A 25,238-nucleotide genomic window follows, 5' to 3' on the forward strand; every position below is an offset into this window, starting at 1 on the left:
TTATGTGATCTGTAACTCTACCTAAATAAGACACAATAGTAAATTTGGTGGGTTTTTTTTCATGCATGAATAATCTCCGGCCTTATAGTTATAACGACTTTGTCTTTGCTTCCAATGCACTTGTAATAGTATGACAGAGAGAAGAAAATTAGTTGGAATTATACACGTACCCGTAATATATTCCAGAATACAATAATTGATGCACTAACCTTTAATATTGATAAAAAAAAAATAATGGATGTACATGCATTTTTGTACTTGCGTCTATTCAATATGATTGGAACAATCACATAAAAAAGATTAAAGAACTACATTTTTTTCAGATTGCATTTCAATCAGGAAACTCTCTTTTAAAATTGTTTTGAGTGCAAGAAGTATTCATATCAAAACTCATACGTTATGCAAGAGCTTGCCGAAACTACTCAGACTTTTTGTATCGCGCTAGACTTCTGGAACAGAGCTATGTTGCTACAAGAAAAAAGTCATCACTACAAAAGTTTTATGGTCGTCTTCATGAACTCGTGGATCGTTACGGTGTATCCATCTGCGCCATGAGGACTGATTTGATTCGTGTCATAGTTTTCCTTTCCTCTTTCGTCTACCCCGGACTTGCCTTTCAAGCAAAAAAAGTAATTAAAATCATACATACAAAGTAACAAAAGCAAATGAGCAACTCAGACTCCACTAAAAACTGGGAGCATGAACCAGGTGCACCGGTAGGGTAAGCGTGCTCTGCTTTTCAAGAAACATCCGCTGAGTTGCTCATAAAAGGTCCGGGGTAGACAAACGAGGAAAGGAAAACTATGACCCGTTGAATTAATCAGTTTTCATGGTGCAGATGACTTCAATCTCGTAGCAATATAACCCTGTTCCAGAAGCCTATTTGTTCTAGCATGATACAAAAAGTCTGCGTAGTTTCGGCAAGATCTGGCATAACGTATGAGTTGTGATATGAACACTCCATATGCAGGTGCAGAAGGAATGTTGCCACAGATGAAAGGAAAGTTGACAATTCTGAATGAAAAGTCATTACGTTTGTCGTAAAGTTTGGTCAGTAGTTGTTCAAAAAATATATTAATATATTTTGGTCAAAAAACGGATATCATAACATATTTTGGATTGACATAAAATATTTTTGTCTTTGGATACTTAAACATTGTACATGTACATCATGTATATTTAAATTTGTCCGAAAAAAACGTTTATTACTATCGCAAATATGCAGCTTTGTACTTTTTCATTACATTTATACACACAATAACATATATGTGACATATTGGAGTTAAGTTTGTGCTCCTCTCAGAATTTTCAAACAGTTTGATATAAATAAATGCATTGATTTTTAAACAAAAAAAGGATTCATTTAAACACAAAGATTTTAGTATAATCAACAGTCATTCGCAAAATATAATCAGAATTGTTATGTTTTTAAAATACATGTTATCAACGTTTTTACAGTGACTATAACAATATACATGTTCATTTTATTTATTGAAAAGAGATACTAGAATTGAAGACATTTTTACGACAATCTTCCAAATGGAACTTTTTTATTCGCCTGATAAAAAGTATTTGTTCCCCGACATAGCCATTAATCGAATGGCAGTTTCAAACGTTTAATTGTTGTCAACAATGGTGCTAACGACAAAACTCTATATGCTCATAAACGATGTTGGTGTCAGCAAATGGGTTCAAATTATGTTTTTGTTTTATATTTCAGACTATGTGGAAATGGTGTTTAATGGTCAACATTTGCTGTAAAATGTATCGTAAACATATTCTCTCCAATAAAATATATGGAGATATTTTTCAATAACGTTCCCAAATGTTGTTAGATGTACAGCATACTTAAATTTGCAAAATAATTGGTATTTTTGTATTGATTACATCACAAGATAGAGCAAGAAATATTATATCTACCAGAATTTTATTTAAAAATCAAAATCGTGGACTTTGTAAGTGATAGTATGGTAGTTTCTCTACAACCTACAAAAACATATAGCTCCGTGCAGGTCCGGGTGTAAAAAGAATAGCCTGCAGCAGCGCTAAGCTTGTCGTATAAGGCGACTAAATAGTGCTCAGAAACCTAGCCGGGGGCTAGGCGCTCTGCCCACAGAGCAACTGGGATGTGTGCCCCAGGTGGTGGAATGGGGTACCCCTGGCGTGTTACATGCTGGGGTTGTCAGGCTATAATACGGAAAACCTGACTGACCGTGTTGGGAAAGATGCCACGTTCCTCGCACGTTAAAGAACCCTGCTGTGGTATTCGATAGGAGTAGGAACCTTTGCGCTCCACCACAGGAGGCTAAATTGCCCTACCTTACCCATCCCCCTTTTTCCAGTGGCAATCGAAATTTGTCGACCCTATTATCCTTGTGACCCATCCTTTTTTTTCATTTCATGTTCATTTTATCATCCATGTCATGTTCATTGTCTGAATATAGCTGAAATATTGCTGCTCGGACGTTAAACCCCAACAAACAAACAAAACATACAAAAACATAATATATTTTTTCTTCAGTATCGGCACCGGTTTTACAGTCAGTATTACCAGAATAAACGAGCATGTTTATATAATACCTAAAACGGTGGTTTCATGACCATGTCATTCTAAAAATAGTATTATGTATATCCAGAATCAACGTGGCTGGATGGTATGAGCAACTCGGCGGGTGTTTCTAAAAAAGCAGAGGACGCTTACCCTACCGGTGCACCTGGTTCATGCTCCCAGTTTTTAGTGGAGTCCGAGTTGCTCATTTACTTTTGTTACTTTGTATGTATGATTTTAGTTACTTTATGTTCTTTATTGTGTATGTCTGTTTTCCATGTCTGGTCTTTGTTCCTGGATAACATTCTTTTGATTACCGCTATAACCTTGGTTCCCTTGATTACTCTTTCGTTATAATCGATTAGAAAAATGAAATGTACGAAGTCATTTGATTGTGCTTATTTTAACACAAACTATTACAAGAACATGTAGGAGCATATAAATTAAGATTAAAATCTAACATTACTTGTGTTCGTTCTTATTTGAAATCAAAACTAATAAATCAATTAAAGGTAGAAAGAAACAAATATCAGATCAAGTAACAGATGATCCTAGACGGCTACACCAGGAAATCTGACAAACCATGAACACACATTAACAAAAGGATAAATGAGCAACCCGGACTCGACTAATTGGGATTTTGGAGCGATTTTGTAAGATGTGCACCTCTTTTGACCAGGGATGACATAATGTGTTTGATAAAAGAATATGGATTTTAAAGATTTTTTTATCTGAATATGGCGTTTCGTCTACGAATTAATTTTTTGAAAATTAATTGTAATTACAAAATACAAAATAAAACCGAATTGCAGTAGGCATTAGAAGGAAAATCCATATGACTTATTGCAATATCAAGGCAAAAAATTGTCAAGTTGGAAACATACGCAATGATCCTGAATTTGGTGCAGGTATTACCGATGGAAATGGTGGGTTGAACTAAGATAACGTATGTTTTTTTTATACGCCTTGCGCCTTTTCAGTATTGTGTCCTGCTTTATTTCTCTTTTTTTACAATCATGAGCATATTAATATGTATAGAGATATGTTGTTAAAATAGCGGCATACAAGTTTTAAATTTATTTGAAAATAAGTTGCCAATATTAAAAATACGAAACTCAGTAGTGAATATTTTTTATGATGGTTGCATTTAATGTCAAGAGATAACAAAAAGCATATCAAACAGTTATCTATTAGGACGACATACAAGCCACAATTATTGATCGGGAAGAATAAAAAGTCATAAACTACCCAAAATACCAATTTGTTTTCTGAATACCCGGAACTCACCGTACATTTTCTTTAGATGACGCAAATGTGCACACTTTCCATAATCTTTTGTTTATCCGTTCTTCAATTTTTACCATTTTATGAATTGAAGTCTAACATGTTCTATTACATTGTATTTTCTTATGCCTAATGACTGTCTATCAATATGATTGTAACTTTTAATACCTATAGAAAGTTACACTAAAAGACCAAGCCGTATCCCTAAGTAAATAAGGAAATTCTCTTCCTACAATAAACATTCTGTAAAATCATTCGTCGAAGAAATTACATCTCTAAATGGCTAATCACGATTGAGGAAACGGATACATCAAGATTGTAGAAACTATACTATAAAATCGAATGGATATGTGACAACATCAGTCAAGGTTGAACTAGGTCACGAATCTATCGTTAATTTTACTAATAAAATGAACCGTGCAGACAAAATGGAAGAACAAATAAGAATGTAACTGTACTTTACATAAAAGGTTAAAGATTTGATGTTATATGCGGTTTGCTGCATGTATACTGGAGTTTGACCCTCGTTTAAAATTCATTGTTTTCTTTTTTGTCCGATCGTTTTTAAACTCAAACGAGACCGTGACATCTACAATTAAACTTCAGTTATTTCAGACTATATTAATTTCACTTTGAATTTTTAAAAAAAAGTAATAAATTAAGTACAGTAATTCTGGCTGTACACGACTGAAAGCATACCCGACGGTCTCGAGCGAATTATTTGTCCTGTCGATGTTTCAATTCACAACGTTAAAATTCATACCTTGCTAATTTATACTCTGTAACCAGACAATAATGCTGGACTTAGTCTAGGAATCAACCAAGGAACAACAAGTGTTGTCATATTTCTCTTCACTTAAATTACTCAATAATGATGACAATAATGAATATAAAATATCATATTGTAACCAAATCAATGATAAAAGAGATGATGAAAAGCAATTACAAAGAAATGTTCATAGTTCAAACTTCTTTCAGGTCTGAATTTTACAAATGTAATTCTTGAAAGTGTCATAATTGTCAAGATTATATTCAAAGACTGTAAATTCACATTCACGTGAAACAAATCATTCGAGACACTCAATTAAACCAATAAGATAATATTGAATCAGTATTCATACCTCATTATCTCCGGAAATCACTATAAAAGTGTTAGTTAATTTTGCATTTTAGGCAGGTCAAATTTAGTTTATTTTAGTTTAATTTTTTTATACGCACTTTTTTCCCTATATAAGCATTCAAAAATGTTTACGTCACAGATGCTTCAAGATTAATTCAAACAGTTTTTCAGTTGTTTTCTACATGTATTAAATACATTTGATGCAAAAAAGACCAAATTGAGAATAACGATGTGCCACCCACTGCCTAATTCTTCACAGACTTCATATGTTACAGTGGTAAATTGTAGAAATGCGGTCAGGTCCAACCATTCTAGTATTGCCTTTAGAAGAATCATTTGTACCTGAACATTACGCAAATTAAAACCATTAGCAAAAAATCTAAAGTTTAAATAGATTTTTTATGAAAATAATAGTACCTAACAAGAATAAAGTAGGCATTTATGCAACATAATGGAATAGGTTCTTTCTCAATGTGTCAATAATATGTATAGTATGATTCATTATTTCAGAAAGACAAATATATTACTGATAATTGATTTTGATTCAGACTTTTGTCTTGCTAATATGTTTTGTTCGGAAACAAAAACTATATGCATTTGAGTCATTAGCTATTCATATTTCTGTATAGAACAAGTAACAACTGTAATTAGCTCCATCTATTATTTTAACAATGTATTTATCACCAATGTCTTAACTGTTAAGTTTAAAGGAAGAATGCAAAACCATCAGAAGGTACATGCTTAGGTTTCAGAAGATGAAAGAAGAATAAACGGTGCGTATACATTATGTTTCCTCTATGAGTTTAACGAGATAAGGCTACTCTCGTATAAAATAGAAATATTGAGGTTCACCTGAGAAGACAAAAATCGAAAACACTATAACGATGGATGACAAAATGCGTATTACAACATTAAAGGATTACACTTGTCGTCAGTTCAATTCAATAACTGATCTTATCAGTAATATTCAACTGTTCTATTCTAGCCTTCTTTTCAATCTGCTTTAGTTTACCAGTTGCAAATTCAAGTTATCCTTACGTACGAAACATGTTGTTTATGTAAAAAAAACTTCATTATGAATATACCCTCTTGTTTTAGACCGGCACATTGTTGGAAAATAATGATCATTTAATTTTACTAGCTTGCTTATAATCTATAGTTTCAGGCAATCCTGCTTTCTTGTGAGCAGTAATAACCTGTAAGGTTCTAATATTTTTTTCTAGTCGAATCACCGAAAAACAGTTTTGAAAATAATTACTGGCCATTTGACAATATAATCATTGCTATTCTAGATTACGACGCCCTAACAAACATTTGTATTTCGTAAGGTCGTATAGCAATACGATAGGGACGAACTTTCTTAACAGCAAACTGCAATTATATTTTAGTTTAAATCTAAACTTGGATGGTGTGGTATTTATATGAAACACACACAATAAAAAGAAACACGAAGCACGAACATTTGCGAAATTTGGAAGTTAACACATTTGTTCTATATATATTTATATTTTCTGCTAATCGCGTCCGTAAGATGAATAAAAACAAATATAATAGGCATATTTAAAAGTTAAATAAATTTAATGAACATACTTTATAACTAGATAAAACGTTAAAGTAGAGGTTGAGGTATCCGGCATGTTTCTTCTCGAGTCGGTAAAGTCCTACCATTAAGTATTTGAACTTTTGCCTTAATTGCAAATCTTCGTTTAACCAAAAAAAATCAAGTAATTACCTTCATAGGAATTGTTTTAACCTGTCTCATATAAAATCATGTTATTATTAGGCATGAGTGACATTACAAAATGGATGGGTAACTTCCCCTATCGTTTCAACTGCTCAATTTCCTTGTTTTGTTGGTATAATCGTTGGCATTCAGTTTCAGTAGGTATTTTTTAATTTCTTTACTTATTTCCTTGATTCCATCAATTTTTGGTTCGCTTTTGCTTCGGCGGTTGAAAATGAGCGTTAGAATTTCCCTTAATAACTGTGGTTTTACTTCGTAGATTTTAAAAAAAAATGTATTGTGTTATGTTTGATTTTTAATTCCTCTGCAAACGTCATAAATCTGTGAATATATTTTAACAAAAAGACAAATAACAATCAGGACTTAATATACAGTCTCTAGTTACTTCAATTTGCTTATTATGATTATTTATTACGCAAAAAGAAAATTAGAAATATTAACACAACAACAAAAATATATAAATCAGTGATCAATGTCTTACGTCAGGATACTTCATACGTCAATGGTACATATTCTTAATGGCATATACCTTAACAGGAGATATTCAAAATCTGCTCAGACTATCTCACATAATTGATGTACAAAATGAGTGGTTACTCTTCAGAACAGATGCTCTAAAATTATCACTTGAAAACTGGGAAAATAATGCACCGGAAAATAATGAACATTAAATTGTATTACTTAATTGTCTATTCTGAAGAAAGAGTGATCAAGAGAACCAAGATTCTAGCGGAAATAAAAAAATGTAGTCTCCGGACAAAGACCAGAGAGGGAAAACAGACACACACAACAAAGACAATAAAATAACTAAAATATACCGGTAGGGTAAGCGTCCTCTGCTTTTCTAGAAGCCACCGCCGAGTTGCTGGTAAAACGTCAAGTCCAAGTAGACGAAAGAGGAAAAAAACTATGACACGCTGAACAAATCAGTTTTCATGGTGCAGAGGGATACACCGGTTTTAGTGGTGACTTCAAAAATATTAATGGACCATTTCATTAATAAACATGTCATTTTATTTTTGCGGTCGGCATAAAGTGTTGTACTACGAATACGAAGCCTTTCACAATAGGACGATTTGTAATATAGTTTATGGTTTAATTAACTCGGAATTGAGAACTCTGAATCTTTTCCGGAAACAAGTCTCAGTAAACTGCAAGTTATCACATAACAAAAATTGGATCGTTATTAAGCATGTCGAGTTTTTTCGGTTGTGCAATTACATTCTCTGTGAGATGTAAGATCCTCGTGTTTCCGCCTTCAATGTGATTCCTAAAAAAAAGATTGTGAAACTATTGTCTTTTTCTGTTTAGAGTCCAGCAAACTTCCTAGTGACATATGTGAATGTCTGGGTGGTGCCGGATAGGTAGATATTTGCGAGTGGTTTTGAATTATTCCTTTGGTTTCGGTCGTGGCCGTCTTAAGCAAATCCGTACTGCTTTAAGATAACACTAAATATACATGTTTGCAGTCCTATTTAAAGTTTCCGACATCAATCCTAGACATACTTTCTCGATGTCATTGTTATATGTTTAATGTATTCTATTTATATGCGATCTAGCAAAATTTCTAGCTACAAAGTTAATAGTCGTAACAATATTCGCACAACTAATCTTCTTGCACAAATTCTTATGAATGAAAAATTAATCACTAAGACTGACTACATCGTTAAGACGGTCCATAAGTAATTTGACTCTTTTGTGAACTGGCTATATCCTTTTAAAATCATTCTTGATGAAATATATTCACTATTTGTAATTCACGATTTTCCCTAGGAGCATTCAATATTTTCGTTGTTACCTTTTTTTAGGACAATACATACAAAAGTGTCAATATTATATCAATCGTTAATTTCGGTATTCTGTCAACGTGTTTCGCGGAGTAACTTATTAATACCTCCAAAACGCATACCTTTCCAGTTATTTGGATACCCATGTGTAACAATCATCTTGGCAGTTGCGCAATTTCTACTAATGTTGTACTCCTACTGGTCGAATTGTTACAATATATTTGCTTTACGTAATCACATTAAGGCCAATTTTACCATAGTGAACTCTATTTTTTTACAAACTGGCCAATGTTGCTTACATGACTGTTTCAATCATTTCTTTTTGAGGCAGCCAATTATTTGACACCATTAAGTCTGTTTTAGTCACATAAATAATCGACAGACTTTCAATTACTAATACCGAAATGCTTTTGTTTTAGATTGATTGATTGGCATCTTTAAAAAATATGCATGTTTTCAAAAATCTCTCAGTAAACTAAAAGTCAACGCCAATAGCAATTTTCTGATAATATCTTCACGCAGAACTGAAATCTGGTGTTTACATCTCAAGTGAATGGTTTTTTTTTACCGTGAAAGGTAATATTAATCTAAGAGGATAAACATCTTGACAAGAAGGCTAAACCCCCTCGTTTCTTTCATTTTGCGTTCATTCAAAAGGCTAATATATCAGTTCAAACTTAAATGTTTCTGGAGAATTATGCATTTTTTAGTTAAAGATTCTTTACTGTTTGAAATCCAAGATATTGATGAATAAACATCTTCTGCAGTGAATCTTGGTAGTTTATCGCCGAAAATGTCATAACAAACACTTACAAAAACGGGAATCATATGGCATCAAAAGGTCATAATTAAAAAAAGCAATAGTGTTTATTGTTTAGGAAAGATTTTTAGCAAATTTCATCATTACAGACGAGTATTATGCAATACAAGATAAATGCAAAATTGTTGACGTCCGTGAAAGTATGATTCGGGTGAACGGTTCAATATATTGCCTTTAGAATATTGTTATGGAATATATTGGGTACTATCAATTAAGGAAGTTAATGATCCTGTTTAAGCAAAATTGAAAATCAATTTATTTTCAATTGTACATGAAATGAATTCAAAAGCTTTGTTTCGGAGAGCTGCATGACTAGACCATAGAGGTGTTGTTTTTGAACAAAAATATCATGATTTATTTGTGCATTCGGTTATATTATCATATATATTTGTCTACATGACTTCTATCTTCAATTCTCAAATTTTGTTTTTCCAAATATTTCCCCGTTACAATTTTCTTATTAATGGTATATGTTTGATATAGTTCTAACGTTGTTTTAATCAGTAGTCAATTTTCACTAGCATTATTCAGCTATTTTTAAATGATTTTCGTCATTAGTCCACTTCTTTTTTTTAAAGTGATTGTACATCCATCTTCTGTTTTGATCCGACGCACAACATGAGACAATATCAAATCGTAACATTGTGTGTATCATTAGAATATGACATTAAGAGAAGCGTTTACCACTACAATTGTGTTTCAACTACATCACAAATCACAAGGTGGCAGCAAAAGAGTCGTTAAAATTAAGCGAAATTTCGCTTACACCGCAAAGTTATAATAACGTACTGTTTGTCTTTTGAATAATACCTGCAAGTTGAAATGTCTTTTACCCTGATATGTACTTATTATTACATCCAGGTCACATTTGTGTTGGCCAAAACATGTTAGTATTTTGAAATTTGTAGGGAATTATTTTACTGTGGATGTTTAACAAAGGAAAAACGTAGGTAAGATTGTGAACATATGGATCATTGTCAAAAAGCCAATTTGTTCGTTTTTCTTTTATTCTGAGGAGGGTTATTTCACCATGTGGGTGTATAAACAAATGACTAGAAGATAGTATTATGTGCGTTTTCGTGATATTTGAGTCTATAACCTTTTACATACGTAGCTTTATACGAGTTTGCCTTAAAAGCTCCTTCGTTTACCTGCGTATGTTTTTTTCTTTAACCAATCAGTAAAACATGGTTTGTGTCGTAAAATAACATGGATGGGGGCCAAACAGTGGTCACCTTACTTATTAATCGACTTATTTTTTGTTCCGATGTACATGTATGTTAACCATGTCGAAAAAACAAATCTTTATAATTGACCATAAATCTATAGATTTTTTAATCTCTTAATGAAAACCTATGGTAGAAAAATATACTTTCTCACAAGTTTAAATTGTTATAACATTATTTTTTGTAAAGGTTACGTCTGGAAGCGATTCAATTAATATACTATTATTATTTCACTTCCAAATTTGTTTTTGTTTGTTTGTTTCTTGTTTCTTGTTTTTTGTTTTGTTTTTGTTTTTGTTTTGTTTTGTTTTTGTTTCTGTTATGTTTTTGTTTTTGGTCTTCTCTTTTTTTTACTTTTTTTTTAGCATTACAAGTTTACCAACTATCAAGTTAGCACAAGATAAGCTTACGCTGTATAAACTTAACTTGAACTGAAGAACTAAAACTAACTGCTTTAGTCTTGTCTCTGACATTTTTAATTACAACAACCTGAAGGGAAAAGACAATAATTTAAACAGGTTAGGCGACTCTTTTTATTGTTTATTACTTTGTAGAAAAGTAAAAACAAAGGACTAGTTTGTGAAATATTTATAGCAGTCGGTAAAAATCAGTTTTGTATGCTAGACTGTACTTTGCTATAGTAATTTATTAAAAACTTACAATTCGATTGAAAAATTACTTTAGCCACATTATTCGACATTTAATTTGAAACCATGAGTTGTTTATTGATTTTCATTTTCAAAAGTTTCACAATTTATATATAGCATATCTTTATATCAGATCACTATTTTCATACTTTATACAAGAATAAATCAATTTGTTTTTTTTTTTTATTTTGGCAACTCGTAAACCATTTAAATACACTGCCTATTTGTACTGATACATCTGCTCTTTTAAGAGTATAAAAAGACTCCCGTTGCACCTCATTTCGGTTAGACAATCTCATTATTTAAGAAGACACTTTACAACAACATTTCGACGGAAGATTTCTAATTGTAGTGAGATGGAATCAGTACGAGGATAGAAAAAAAATAATGCTTTTAATTGAATTTTACTTCTCTTTCCTAGAATCCATTATGATGTAATGTCAGCAACATACTATATTAGTTCTGAATTGTGCATCATATACTTCTTCTGTTTCAAAGAAAGATTTATCCGCAATGTAACAAACGATTGATCTATTACGAGATTTATAAACAATTTACCAGTGAAAGGCTTAATGTTCAAATTGAGTTGTGATTCGGGTATTTAATTTAGATTATCTTTTGTTTTTTGGGGGGTCTTTTTGTTGAGTTAGAAAACGTTTGAAAAAAGTTAAAACCTTATTCAATTCAATAATCTAAACCTTATAATTCTGAATGTTTGAATAATTATAGTAATGCTATAATCGAACAACTGTATCAAAAAGAATCTTTATACCTCATATTACAGAAAAAGTAATATTACGATTTAATTTGAGATGGACGTATACACAATGATGGGATGAAATGTACAACCGAAAATAATGTTTGCAAATGAATAATGCGCAATAACACTATGTTTAAGTACTTCAATTTTTCATTTCCTCTTTTATAGAACCCCTTGATACGCATGTTACAGAGTTGTACTATGTTAAGACCTTAAATAACTTTTCTAAACAATATTTTCATGTCATCCCATATTTCACGTTAAAGCTATCTGCTATTTTTTCTATTTCAGCTTAATGATTTGCGTTTACAAATTACTACATTATCAAATGCTAAATTGTGAGAATTAACCAGCATGCTATAATAAAATTATTTTAACCCTTTTAACAAATGTTTCTGCTTGAACACATATTACGTCATTTACGATTCTTATTTCAAGTAAATGTTTATGTGTTTTGTTGTGTATGTTTGTTTTCCATGTCTGGTCTGTTCCCTGGATTACATTCTTTTGATTACCGCTACAACCTTGGTTCCCTTGATTACTCTTTCAATATATTATATGGTATTTTGTTAAAATTCAATAGTTGTAACCATCGAAAACGTCGTCAGCTATGTGTTATTAGAATTTAAAAAATCGAACATCAACAAGGATATTTCTTCTAAAAAATTTATATTTTGTCCATATGATCTGCACTTGTATAGAGATTCTGAACAAAGATTTCAAAAATGAAAGAAATCATAAGGTCCGTTTGAAGGGCAAACCATCTCGCCCAATTACATTGTGTAACCATAAAGTAACTAAAATAATACATACAAAGTACCAAAAGTAAATGAGCAGATCGGACTCCTTGGAGCATGGACCAAGTGCAACGGTAGAGTAAGCGTCATATACTTCTAGCTGAGCTGCTCATAAAAGTCAAGTTCGGGATAGACGAAAGAGGAAGGGAAAACTATGACACGTTGAACAAATCAGTTTTCATGGTGCAGATGGATACACCGTCTAGAAAACGCTATGTATTACTTGTGCAAATTCATTATCACATAATACCTTTGTATCTATTTTTCTTCTGAATGATCCATGGTTGTTATATTAGTAGCAAAAGCGGGGGTATCACTAAATGAGCTTCGTTCACAGTCGTACTTGTCTAGTTTGTGTTATCCCTAAATTGATCAGTTACTATAGTCCTTCTCTTAACATAATACCAACTATATATATGTTTATCATATATTTATCAGTGTATGTACTTCTTTCAAATATTACTTTCTTGTACATTAATATAAATATGCATGATATAATGGGTAGATTATAGACAACCTAAAAGTCATATATTCATAAATATGAATACGTCCTTTGATGTGCATACATTCAATGTTTGAGTAAACCTTAAGAGTATAATAACTGTAAAATGTGTAAATAAGATCACATTATGTAATATTGTGCGATCAGGACAATTACATGACATCATTGTATCTATTGTAACATACCTCTTCAAAATTATCAGTGCAATAAATTGTGTTATGTTCAACCAAATAATGTAAAATATGAATTCAAAAAATGCGTCTCCTATGTGTTTATATTGTACATTTTGGCATAAATAACAATACATGTATTCCAAAACACATACCATAAAAAGTGTAATTTTAGAATTGAGAATCTGCATGCAAATTTCATCCTCAACTTTATGAAAGAGTAATCAAGGGGGAAAAGACTCTAGATAACTACCAGCTATTCAATTGTTAATAAGTATATATGTCAGTATAGGTTGCCTGTTTCGTCTTCGATAAAAGAATTCAAAGGGTTAACATGTCTGGTTGTTATTGACCAGCATTTCGGCTAAGAACCATGCAAACTCTATAATATGTGAAAAACACCCAAAAAAGGCTACACATTTTCATTTTTTGTGACAAAGTTGCTTTATGGGTCTATATGATGAAATGTATAATTATTCAATCTAATCTGTCTGCTCTTAGGAGATAATCCACATTTAAATTTCAACAGTTTCTATTGTATTTAAGTGTTATTTACAGAATTGTCTCCCTTAACTTTTAATTCTACATTCTTTATAACTTTTATCTCCTAAACACAAGGATCATATGAAAAGCCATATGTTCATTCATGTTTACTATTACATTTTTCACAAAATATCAAAAATAAAAATATGTAGGCTTCAAACCATGAATCACATTTTGCATGATTCTTATCGTGAGTGCTACTTAACATTAGAAGTTTTTTTCCTGACATTATTAAAAAGGAAACAATAAAATAATTAACATCAAATTATTCACAACAAAACCTTATATATTGCATCAAAACAGAAAACATGCTCATGAATTTATTCTTAGCCTGAGATAACGAAAATATTATATACTATCATGCATATGACAATCAACAAATCATTACGTCTTCCACCATTGGTCCATGCTCCCAGTTTTTAGTGGGGTCCGAGTCGCTCATTTGTTTTTTTTGTACTTTGTATGTACGATTTTAGTTACTTTATGTTTTTTTTCCAGTTATGATGAGAATACTTACTTTACTTTTTGTCAAACAAATTGGGTTCAACTGTATTTTGATTTTCTTTGTAGAAGAGAGAAGAGAAGAGAAACATAAGAAAGATAAATTATTTTCTTGATTTCGTTTTCCATGTCTGGTCTTTGTCCCTGGATTACATTCTTTTGATTATCTCTATAACCTTGGTTCCCTTGATTACTCCTTCTAAGAAGGGTAAGGAGAATCGTAGCTCAGTGGAGAGACTGATAAGTTTCCAGTTACAGTTAATTTCGATTTGTAATTACAAATGCCTTTTAAAATACAATGTTCAAATTAAGTTTTACGTTCATTTATTCCACCTTTTCGTGAGTGGCAGAAAGCAAAATACGTAAATCGTCAATTTATTTCGCATCCAAATGCACAAAATTCTAAACATTCAACCAAAGTTTAAGCAGTAACAATGCCTTTTAAACTCGCACCACCACGATACTTTGCATGACAAACATCACCAACATATAACATCAAAAACAAATAACATTCCAAATAAACCACTATGAAACAAATCAAAACATATACAAAGATAATGAAAAAATCAAGACATTTTGTCTTCTTTGATTTTGACACTAATTGGAATTCGATAAGTACCACGAATATTTTTCATTATAACAAATATATGTAAACAACTTACCATGGAAAACCATAATTCTTTACATCCATGACATTCGTCGTATCCAAAAGATAATTATCATATGATCTGTTTTACTTAATAACGTTCTAATGTAATAAATAAGGCGGTATCTAATTGTTGCATTGATTACTTTTTTAACCTGAATGACAGAAGTCTTATAAAGTATGCAGACTCTCTCAAACACTCTATATGGTCTAGATTAATCAATACAGAATCAAGAATCATTGATTTGTAATTATATGGTGGATAATCTTGACATACGAACTAACAAAAAAAGAATATCAAGAGGTAAATTAATCGGGCAACTCTTATTACAGTATGCATTGATACGAATCATGACAGTGGTGTATTCGTATTCGTGTAATCCACAACCCTGACAGTGATACAATAGAGACAGACTAATAAAGTTGATATTCCATTGATTACATGACTACCGTAAAGAGATTTAAACTTGTTATTATCAAATTTATAATATATGTAAAATGTCCAGTATCTTAAGACATTTCATCAGTAAATGGTCAACTAAGTAAGGACATATCAACTCTGTTCACTGAAAGTAATTATTTGTCTACTTTTGTATGTAAAAAGTTTCATATTTACATTTAACTTTTTCTTCTAGTTGACACTTGCTTTGTTCTGTAATTTGTGTATTGCTTGTTTCGGAGTATAATATTTATATTTGTTTGTACTGTTTGTAATTTGATTTTCGTATAAATTCTTCCTTGTGTTCCAAGTTTTGTATTATTTACGAATTTAATCGTTCTATGGACATGCCTGAATGTTTTTCATATATAACATTTACGAAATAATCATTTTACCAAATTCAGATGTCTTCATGATAAACTCAAACGTAATCTTAGCAACATATCAATAACATGTGGAAATATAAAATATTTCGTTCATCTCTGTACGGTTTTTTTTTTAAATTACCTCAAGTACAAGAGAGCAATGGCGTATGATCTCCATAAGAGATCAAATCATGTTTATTTAACTCATACTCCATCGGGTGTTATACCAGTACATATATTTATGACAACCATGTTGATTAATGACATACAAGCAATAACAAATCACCGCTTGTATAAGCGTTAAGTTCCCAATATTTGAAAGATGCGAAACTAATGGTTCAATCCAAATTGGTATTCCGTGGTTTACGGCAATAGAAAAAAGAACAGATGTTGTGAAACGTAACAATTGCACCAGCGTATAACCTAAATACCATAAGGTCTTCAATAAATTTAAACACACTTTGAAAGCGTAATCAGGGAAATCAAGATTCTAGAGGAAATCAAAACAATGTAATCCAGGGAAAAAGACCCGACATGGAAACCAGACAAACAAAAAAAAAGCACACAAAATAATCAAAATAGTACCAAAGTAACAAGAGTAAAATGAGCAACTCGGGAGCATGGGCTAGGTTCATAACTTTGTTCAGAAAGGCCCTAAGATTAAAAGTGATCAAAGCAACGGTAGCAATGTTAAAATTTCTTTAAAAAAAAAAACTTAAAAGTAAATTAACAACACATAGACACAGTAATGACCAACATCTTCTGACTGTGGACAGGACAATGAACAATGTGGTGGGGTTAATATAGTTAAGACCATCACCATTTAAATATAATGACTAGAATGACTAAAATCAATTGAAAGAACAAACTATTATGAAACTCCTTTAATAATACTACAGATTCTCACCATAGAATACCTCAACATACATCATAAGGACAGCAAGAGTTATCAGTTTGGAACACGCTTGGAGTTATTGAAAGCTGGCTTAAAATATATTAAAGAATGACAATACCATAAAACTACCAGTATTAGAAAAAATATTTCATTACATTTCCAATAAATTGAGCTTAATGTAGATATGTCCAGAAGTAAAAGGGCAAGTACTTCAAAAATGGCTTAGATTTTTTCAGTTTAAACATATTCATTAAGCATATAGATGAAACAAAGCAGTAGCATTAATATTGTTAATAACTAGGATTTGGCAACAAGCTCCGTTGAGCTTTTTTTTTAACCATCTAGTTTCTTTTTACGTAGAAACGTTGATGTTCTGTTACAGTCTGCCGAAATATAATGAAACAAAACTTTCCAATTTTGTAGAAACAAGTTTAAATGGAATCAAAATCAATGATTTATATCTTAAAAAAAGTTTTTCGAAATCGGAACAAGGGAATATTTTAAAGTAGTCATTTGGAGTACCAAATACTTACTTTGGTAATTGCGTTTTTTTTTCTCCCACTGCTCTTTCAAAGAGTTATCAAAGAAACCAAGATTATAACAGAAATCAAAAGAATATAATCTAGGGCCACAGACCAGACAGGAAAAACAGTCACAAAAAAAAAATATAAAATAACCAAAATAATACATACAATACAATGTAACTGAGCAAATTTGACTCCACTAAAAACTAAGAGCATGGGCCAGGAGCACCGGTAGGATAGATGTCCTCTGCTTTTCTAGAAACATTCAACGAATTGCTCATAAAAAGTCAAGTCCAGGGTAGACGAAAGAGGAAAAGGCAATTTGAAATGTTGATCAAATTAGTTCTCCCGGAGCAGATGGATACATAGTAACGATCCACGAGTTCATAATGACGACCATAACATTTTTGAAGTGATGATTTCAGTATTGCAGTAACAAAACCCTGTTGCAGAAGCCTAACTGTAAGAAGTCTAGCGCGATACAAAAAAAGTGGGTGTAGTTACAGCAAGATCTGGCATAAGGTATTAGTTGTGATATAAAACTCCAGACACTGGTACTGACGGATGTTGCCACAAATGGGTGGAAAGTTTACAAGACGGAATGAAAGCTCGTAACGTATGTCGTACAGTTTGGTCAGTTGTTTCCTTTTACCACCGATCTCTAAGTGTATGTCAAGAGGTTGATTTCACAGTATCTGTATTATCCTTTATCTCAAGTACGTTGGGGGTAGATGCGATGTATGAAACTACCGAAACTAGGATCCATTAACGATAATACGTCATCTGTATAGAGGAAACTAAGATGAAATGATATAGCTAAACGATGTTACTTCATTTGGATCCGATCAGATACAAAGTCAGCCTCATAAGAGTGATGGATTAGGTCAGCAAGTACAAGAGCACAATTGTTTCATTGTAATGACGACCGTTTGTTGAATGACGCGTTTGCAACACTGGACAAATATGTTAAATATGTTATCGATAAAAAAAATCCAGCATTTTGTAAACATCTTTTACGGTATATCTGAAAGATGATTTGAAATCGTATTTTTTTTACAAAGTATAAGGAATTGATATCCGTATCTAGGTTACCATCTTTATGTTTTTGTTTTTGTTTTTGTTTTTTTTGTTTTTTGTTTTTGTTTTTTGTTTTTTGTTTTTTTTTTTGAGTAACAATGATGTATAATGAAGTCGGAGCACTAACTGAGTATGGGAATTAGAAGTATGAAGAGTTGAAAATCATGGGTTTTAATGTTATTCTGACAATAATCTTGAATTGAGGGTTTCCAATTGATTATTTAGTTTAAATCTACTGAGGCTAAAAAAACTATTAATTCAAACAGTAATAACATTGACAATTATTGACAATTAAAATTGAAATTAGTACGGAGAAGGAGACAGCGTCCATACGTTGTTAAGTAACAAATAAATCCATCATTGGTAAAACTACGAAAAGGCTAATTCGTGTGTACTTTTTTCTGAAAAAAAAGACAAATGTCTTTTTCACAACAACGTTGTAAATCTATACATAAACATATGTGTTTCAACTGATGATGCTTGATTTAAATGTATCTCTAATGAAAAGATTTTGTATGGACATGATATAAAATAAAAAATGTAGCAACCTAATTTGTATTGTTATAGAGATTCAGACTTCTTCATAAAATCAGGGAATTATCATACGTGTTGTTTAAATAATCTAAGTTTTCAATTTTTAGTGCATAGTTTATGTCGTACGCTGTTGTTATTTACTCTGGATCCAGCCCCACAGACGCGGTGCCTTTAGTCATACTATAAATTGAAAGACCAATTTTACTATAATGGTGACGGCTACAAATTCTATGACGATAAAAGTGACTTTGATTCTTTTAGGTTTTGTCAAAGCATGGAATGTATCAATGCCATCTGTGTGATATATTAGAAACGAACACGAACAAGAACACGTCTCCGTTCACCTAGTGTCTAGTTTATTGTATAGAGAATAACATCGTTTCGTTACTCAAATTTTCATTTCTTGTGAAATTTATTTTTGGCTGCTAACATACAATGCATGGGAATTCTATCTTAGTTAATTTTTGTGTATATCCTGAGATAGATGAAATATTTTACCTTTAAATTTCTTCTGTTTAAATTAGTCTGATGTTGTGTTCTCTTTTATTGCTAGACTGTATGGTTTATATTTATATATGGAGTAGGTATACCATGTTTGGTTTGTGTGAATTATTTTAATTAAACCAAATGTGACTGAAAAGTATTAAAACACGAGCATATACGTACTATGTATGAGTAAAATGAATTAAAAAAAAATAAGTCAGAACACATTTCAATCATCAAAATAGTTACAAAAAGCTTAACAACTAAACAGAAAAAAAAGAAATGGAATATAAATACCATACAATAACTTGAATAAATATACTAAAACCAATAAGGAATGGACATTCCCCTCAACATGGATAGATAAGAACATTATCAGCCTTGGCTGCTTTTCCAGAAACGTCCACTGATTTTCAGGAGGTATCTAGGAATTTTAAGCTTTTTACAGAGACATGAATATATGTTCATGCTTTGGATCATTTCAAGCGAAAATTTACAATGGCGTCCGTAGAACTAATAAAAAAGCTCAATGTATCCGGAAGACATATTCAATTTTAAATTAGATCATATTGGCCTGTTGTATCGAAAGAGTGTATACGTAAATCGCTGAAATCCTTGTGCCATGTTTATAGACCCGTTCCTCTTATACATTGATACGTGGAAATAATGTTCACGACTTCACCTTTTCCTACATCTTTAGCACAACACAAGAGATGTTTGGTAATGCTTTTATCAAATATCAATTTATAATTGTTTCACTATTTTTTAATTCTCCCTTTTAAAGGTCTTTTATTTTTTATGCAACAGAAAACCTGTTGTCGATAAAGTTACAATTAAAAGTGCTATTTATAATATTAGCCAGACAACGAGATTCAGATACAAATAGCACCTATACCGGCAATTTATTGGTGATACGTACGAATCTATAGAGAGCAATTAAGTTTCTAAATATACTATCCGATTGCTATCTTTAGATGTCATGAAGGGAATGTGTTCACATTTTAAAATACTATCTATGCATGGTATATTTATCAAAGTATAACAATTTGCCCAATATTCATTTAAGAGCATTTGAGTATCAAATTTGCGTAATATGTAAGATGAAATGTTAATAATGATTTCCTGTGAGACCTTCATAGCATCTGGAAAGTCTAATACACTTCGATAAAAACATGATTCCCATTCAGAAACTATTTATTCATAGAAAATTGTTTTATAAGGAAATTTCGTGTTCTCAGATTTGACTTTTTCATACGACCAAACTTAATAAAATGAAGGGCAAATACAAAATTAGAGAACTGATAAAATCTAAAAAATAGTCAAAAGGAGTGGTCAAAAGGAAAGTTCGTATAACAAATGGCAATATTGGGGTAAAATCAGGAAAGTTGGAACACCCATATTCGTCCAGACTTGGTATAGGCGGAATTCAAAGCGTACTTAACCCCTCGTTTCCATTACGTTTCCATTACAGTTCATTATTCCCTGTATAATTTAACACAAAAGGGCAGCATACAGTTGCCACTAATACCCCAACACATTATAGTACAAATGAACTATAAATAAGTGAAAATAATAAGATTTAAATACACTTAAAATTAAATAAATTAAGAAACTGATAAAAATCAGCATCAAAGTAGTACTTGAATTTTGAATGGAAGATACGTCAAGTTCGAAATAAAAAATAATAGGAATACGAATTAAAACTACAAAAAAACTAATTTGGTGACATTACGAAATTCCATCATTCATAATCTGATTGTCAGAATGAGAATATTTCTCAATTATTTCTCAATCAGATTTTGATATCGAAAAATAAAAAATGTTAAATGTACGTATAAGACGTGTTTTTTATAACCTAGGCCCAACAGCCTGTCTTTTAGGCAATTAAGAAGTCAGAACAGTTGGAACTAGCTCTGACATATCTTAAAAAATGAGAAAGATTCACCATTTGCAGGGAAGCTGGTGTATTACTTCATTATCTTGTTTAATGGTTTACGATTGTTGCGTTAATCCTGACTGAACTGACATGTCAGGTTCAAAAAATTCCACAGCAATAGCAACAAATAGCGTTTGTTTGCTAAAAGTGTTTATCATGTAAGTTTTTGATTCGGTATTGCAATATTGTAGGTTTCTACACTTTACGTTAAATAAACAAAACTTGATTTTAAATTCAATAGTGTCAATTGATGAATAATAAATGAAAGTTTTTACTTTCGCACAAAGTTCTTCGTTAAAGCAGTTTTCTTAAAGAAATCAAATGAAAATCTTGTCCTTTTTAGTTTTGCATTCATTTATTGTACAAATTGTTTACTTAAAGAGATAATTGACTGTGTATAAGTGCAGAAATGCTAACAGTTTCAAAGCAATTTATACCGAATGAACACTTCTGATAAACTTTAGAACAAAGGGGAGGATTCCGGGGTTCGGATCCCCTTTAGAGGGAATTTCTGACTAAACGGGTAAAGTTGCATGGAACCACATTTATAAATCCTGGATTGGAACACCTCGCTCTATTCTAATGAATTATGATGTAGTCATGCTTGCTAAATCAAAATGAAGTTTTATTTAAAAAAACAAAAAAAACAGCAGACTTTTGCACTTGTATTATGCGCATGGCGGATAATAATCTGTGTCTAGTCCAGTATGATCGGGGAATTTGAAAGAGGGTTTTGATACCATTTTCGTTATTCTTATTTTTATAAGAACAACAATTTGTTCATTTCATAACTTTTATAAAAGATGAGCAAACTTTGAGGACACAGAAAATCTATGCACACAATGAACATAAAAATATCATAAAATTTATAAATTTCGCAGTGATTGTTACGTTGTAGAACATTTAACTGATAATGTAAGTCTTAAAGAAACATTAACTAACGTTAGCTAAATACAAAAACGAAATCAAGTATAATTTTTTGTTTTTGTTTTATTATTATTATTCAAATTTATTATTCGAAAGCAGTTCTTATACCAGTTTACAAAACGGAATGTCAAGGTCACTGCATTTGTTGCAGAGTTTCACTTTTTGAAGAACTGAAATAAGTGTAATATATTTCGGTCTGTGAAGGAATACTTTAGGTTATTTGTGTGCACCGCGAACACAGAGATTATTTGAAACAGGTAGAACAAAATATTATAATAGTCAATAAAAAGTTGATGACGTTACAGTCGAATAACAAAATTTTAGTCCATAGATCTAGAGCCGGTATTTTAAACCAAGCAGAAAGCGTTCTACTTCTTAATTTTAATAATTATCGTAATCGGATTATAAAAAATACAAAATAATTTATATATCATAACATTTTATCAAAACTTTAATCATTTCTTTTAACAGGTTATGAACTTATGCATATTAAACCAAATCCCTCCCAAAACATAAAGTGTGTTGACCTGTAGAACTATAATTGTTCATTAGTTAGCTTTTTTTGGTGGATGACTGTCTCATTAGCAAGTATACCACATCTACTATTTTTATTGTCCTTATATAATTGTGTTTCATTTGCATTTGTTATAGCTTCATGAATATTTCAATTTTTCTTTCGGTTATTATATACTAGGCAATTTCAAATATTGAAGTCAAGTTCCGCATTGAGTATCTGAACGAACTGAATCGTCATTAATTGTTTCCTTTGGTTGTCATCAAAGTTATATGCTTGAATATACAAACATTTAAAAGTTATTTATTCTTAATTATCATTGATGTCGTTGAGATTATAACACGAATCCAAGTCGTCCTATTACATCAAATCAGTATTACAGATGCTTATCTACCAGCAAAACCAAAAGCAACGATGTACGTATAATGTTTACCTAGCAACGATGTACGATGTTTACCTAGTCTACTTTACACTCACTATTACAAATGGAAATTATACTCAGAAAAAAATAAGCAAAGAAATAATTGTTAAAAAAAAATCAAATATTCCACTGAATAATGATTAATCAAATTCGGTTCAAGACTAATCTTTCGAGTTTGGGAAATAAACCTGGCCTGATAAAACTTGTAAAGTAACAGTGCTTTTATTCTGTCAGTTCGGATAGTGTTAAATTGTCGTCAAATTTGCGCAAAGTACGACAAGAACATTTGAATGGGCTTGTGTACTGCATCACATCAAAATCATTTGTGGTATTGAGTCTTAATCTTTGGTCAAGTTTCTTTTAGTGTTACCAGCTTCACACAATGATAGTTAAAAGTAATTCTTCTGGGTGTCAAATGGCATAGAGACGTCTAATTTGTCACACAAATTAATATTTAATTTAATAAAATAAATCACGGTCCGTGATTAATACATCTGTGAAACACAGCCACCTGCTCTTTATGGAGTTATTAGTACTTCTATGCGGTCTATGGATCATATTATAAGAAAGTAAGATTGGACATAGAATTCAAATGAATGATTTAAAATCAATTTGTGTAGATTGCCGCATATTTCAATTCACAAAACAGCACTGAAAAACATTGATAGGGCAGTATACGACTTGTTACGTACATTCGTGAGATACATTGAAAATATGTAAATTACCCATAAAAAAGTAACTTAGCTTTTACATTTAAACAGAAATGAAGGAGGACATGTTTGAAGGTTATAACATGTTTAATGCTCGTCAATATCTAGTACCAGAAAAGCGAAAGACTACCGTAAGCGTACTAATTTTCGCGGATTACATCAAGTAAACATATTCACCGGCATTAATTTTCGCGGATTATATCAAAGGAACATATTTACCGGCATCAATTTTCGCGGGTACAAAAAACAATTAGTGTTATATAGTGTTAACATAAATTCCCTGGGATTATAAAAATTATAAAGCCGCGAAAATTAGTACGTTTTCAGTATATTAGTACATATGTTTATAGTCCGTTGAGAAAGTTTTTGCATTTTTTTATGCATTTCAATTGCAGCTGTAATCGGAAAAATAATTTTCATACTTAATTATTTTTTTATAAATTATCTTATTTTAAAAATGAATTCGTCTATTCATTGATAATAATTCATCACATATGTATGGTAATAGTCCCAACTTGGGTTGCATAACATAAAAAACATGGTGACTCAATGGTGAAAACTAATATTGAAGACACCATCTTTTAGTTTTATAATATGATACATTTATGTTACAGCTAGCTAGGAGAGAACTTCAATTTAAGTAAATATGAGCAGTTTTATCTTAGGAGGTGCAAACTTTCATTTTGTATGTTTTTGTAAATCCTTTGACAGCGGAGAATCAAGAAGCTTTTAAATACTCGGGAAGGCATTGGTTAGAATATGCTTTTTTATAGTTAAAAATTTGAAAACATCTTGGAGAAAATGTACAACAGATTTATTCTTAAACTAAAAGCCAACCGCATAACTATGTTATTGTAATGTTTCGTTTTCCTGATTAACTAAGGACAGTCTTGGCGACCCAAATCTATATAAGAAGACCAAATGGAACAATTTATATATCGGTCTAGAAATGTTTTGCCTACAATTGCACGAATATTTGTTTTTATTACTTTGTATGTATGATTTTAGTTACTCTTTGTTCTTTGTTGTGTGTGTCTGTTTTCCATGTCTGGTCTTTGGCCCTGGATAACATTCTTTTGATTACCACTATAACCTTGGTTCCCTTGATTACTCTTTGATTACCACTATAACCTTGGTTCCCTTGATTATTCTTTGAACTTGCTATTCATATTAAGTCAAAAGATATTTTCTATAATTGTGTACTTTTTAGCTGCTTTCATTACGACCTTCAGTAGTCACATAACATACATAAGGTAAGAAGAAGCCTGGCAAAAATATTCAGATAACACAAAAGTACCAAAAGGTGTTTAATATCCCC

The 25,238-nt window shown here is 31.4% G+C and overlaps 1 protein-coding gene across 2 annotated transcripts in view; it reads right to left on the reverse strand.

Moving 5' to 3' along the window:
- LOC148616098 (putative G protein-coupled receptor 139) overlaps positions 1-15,243 on the reverse strand; it is a 49,425-nt gene extending 34,182 nt beyond the window's left edge. For both annotated transcript variants that reach the window (XR_015921903.1, XM_088581570.1), the window contains exon 1: positions 15,112-15,243. The gene's annotated coding sequence lies outside the window, so the exon portion shown is untranslated. The remainder of the gene's footprint in view (positions 1-15,111) is intronic.
- Between the last annotated feature and the right edge of the window lie 9,995 nt (positions 15,244-25,238).

Source organism: Perna viridis, chromosome 5 (assembly GCF_037379345.1).
Source record: "Perna viridis isolate PV_CMFRI_1.1 ecotype Kerala chromosome 5, ASM3737934v1, whole genome shotgun sequence".
NCBI classification, from domain to species: Eukaryota; Metazoa; Mollusca; class Bivalvia; order Mytilida; family Mytilidae; genus Perna; species Perna viridis.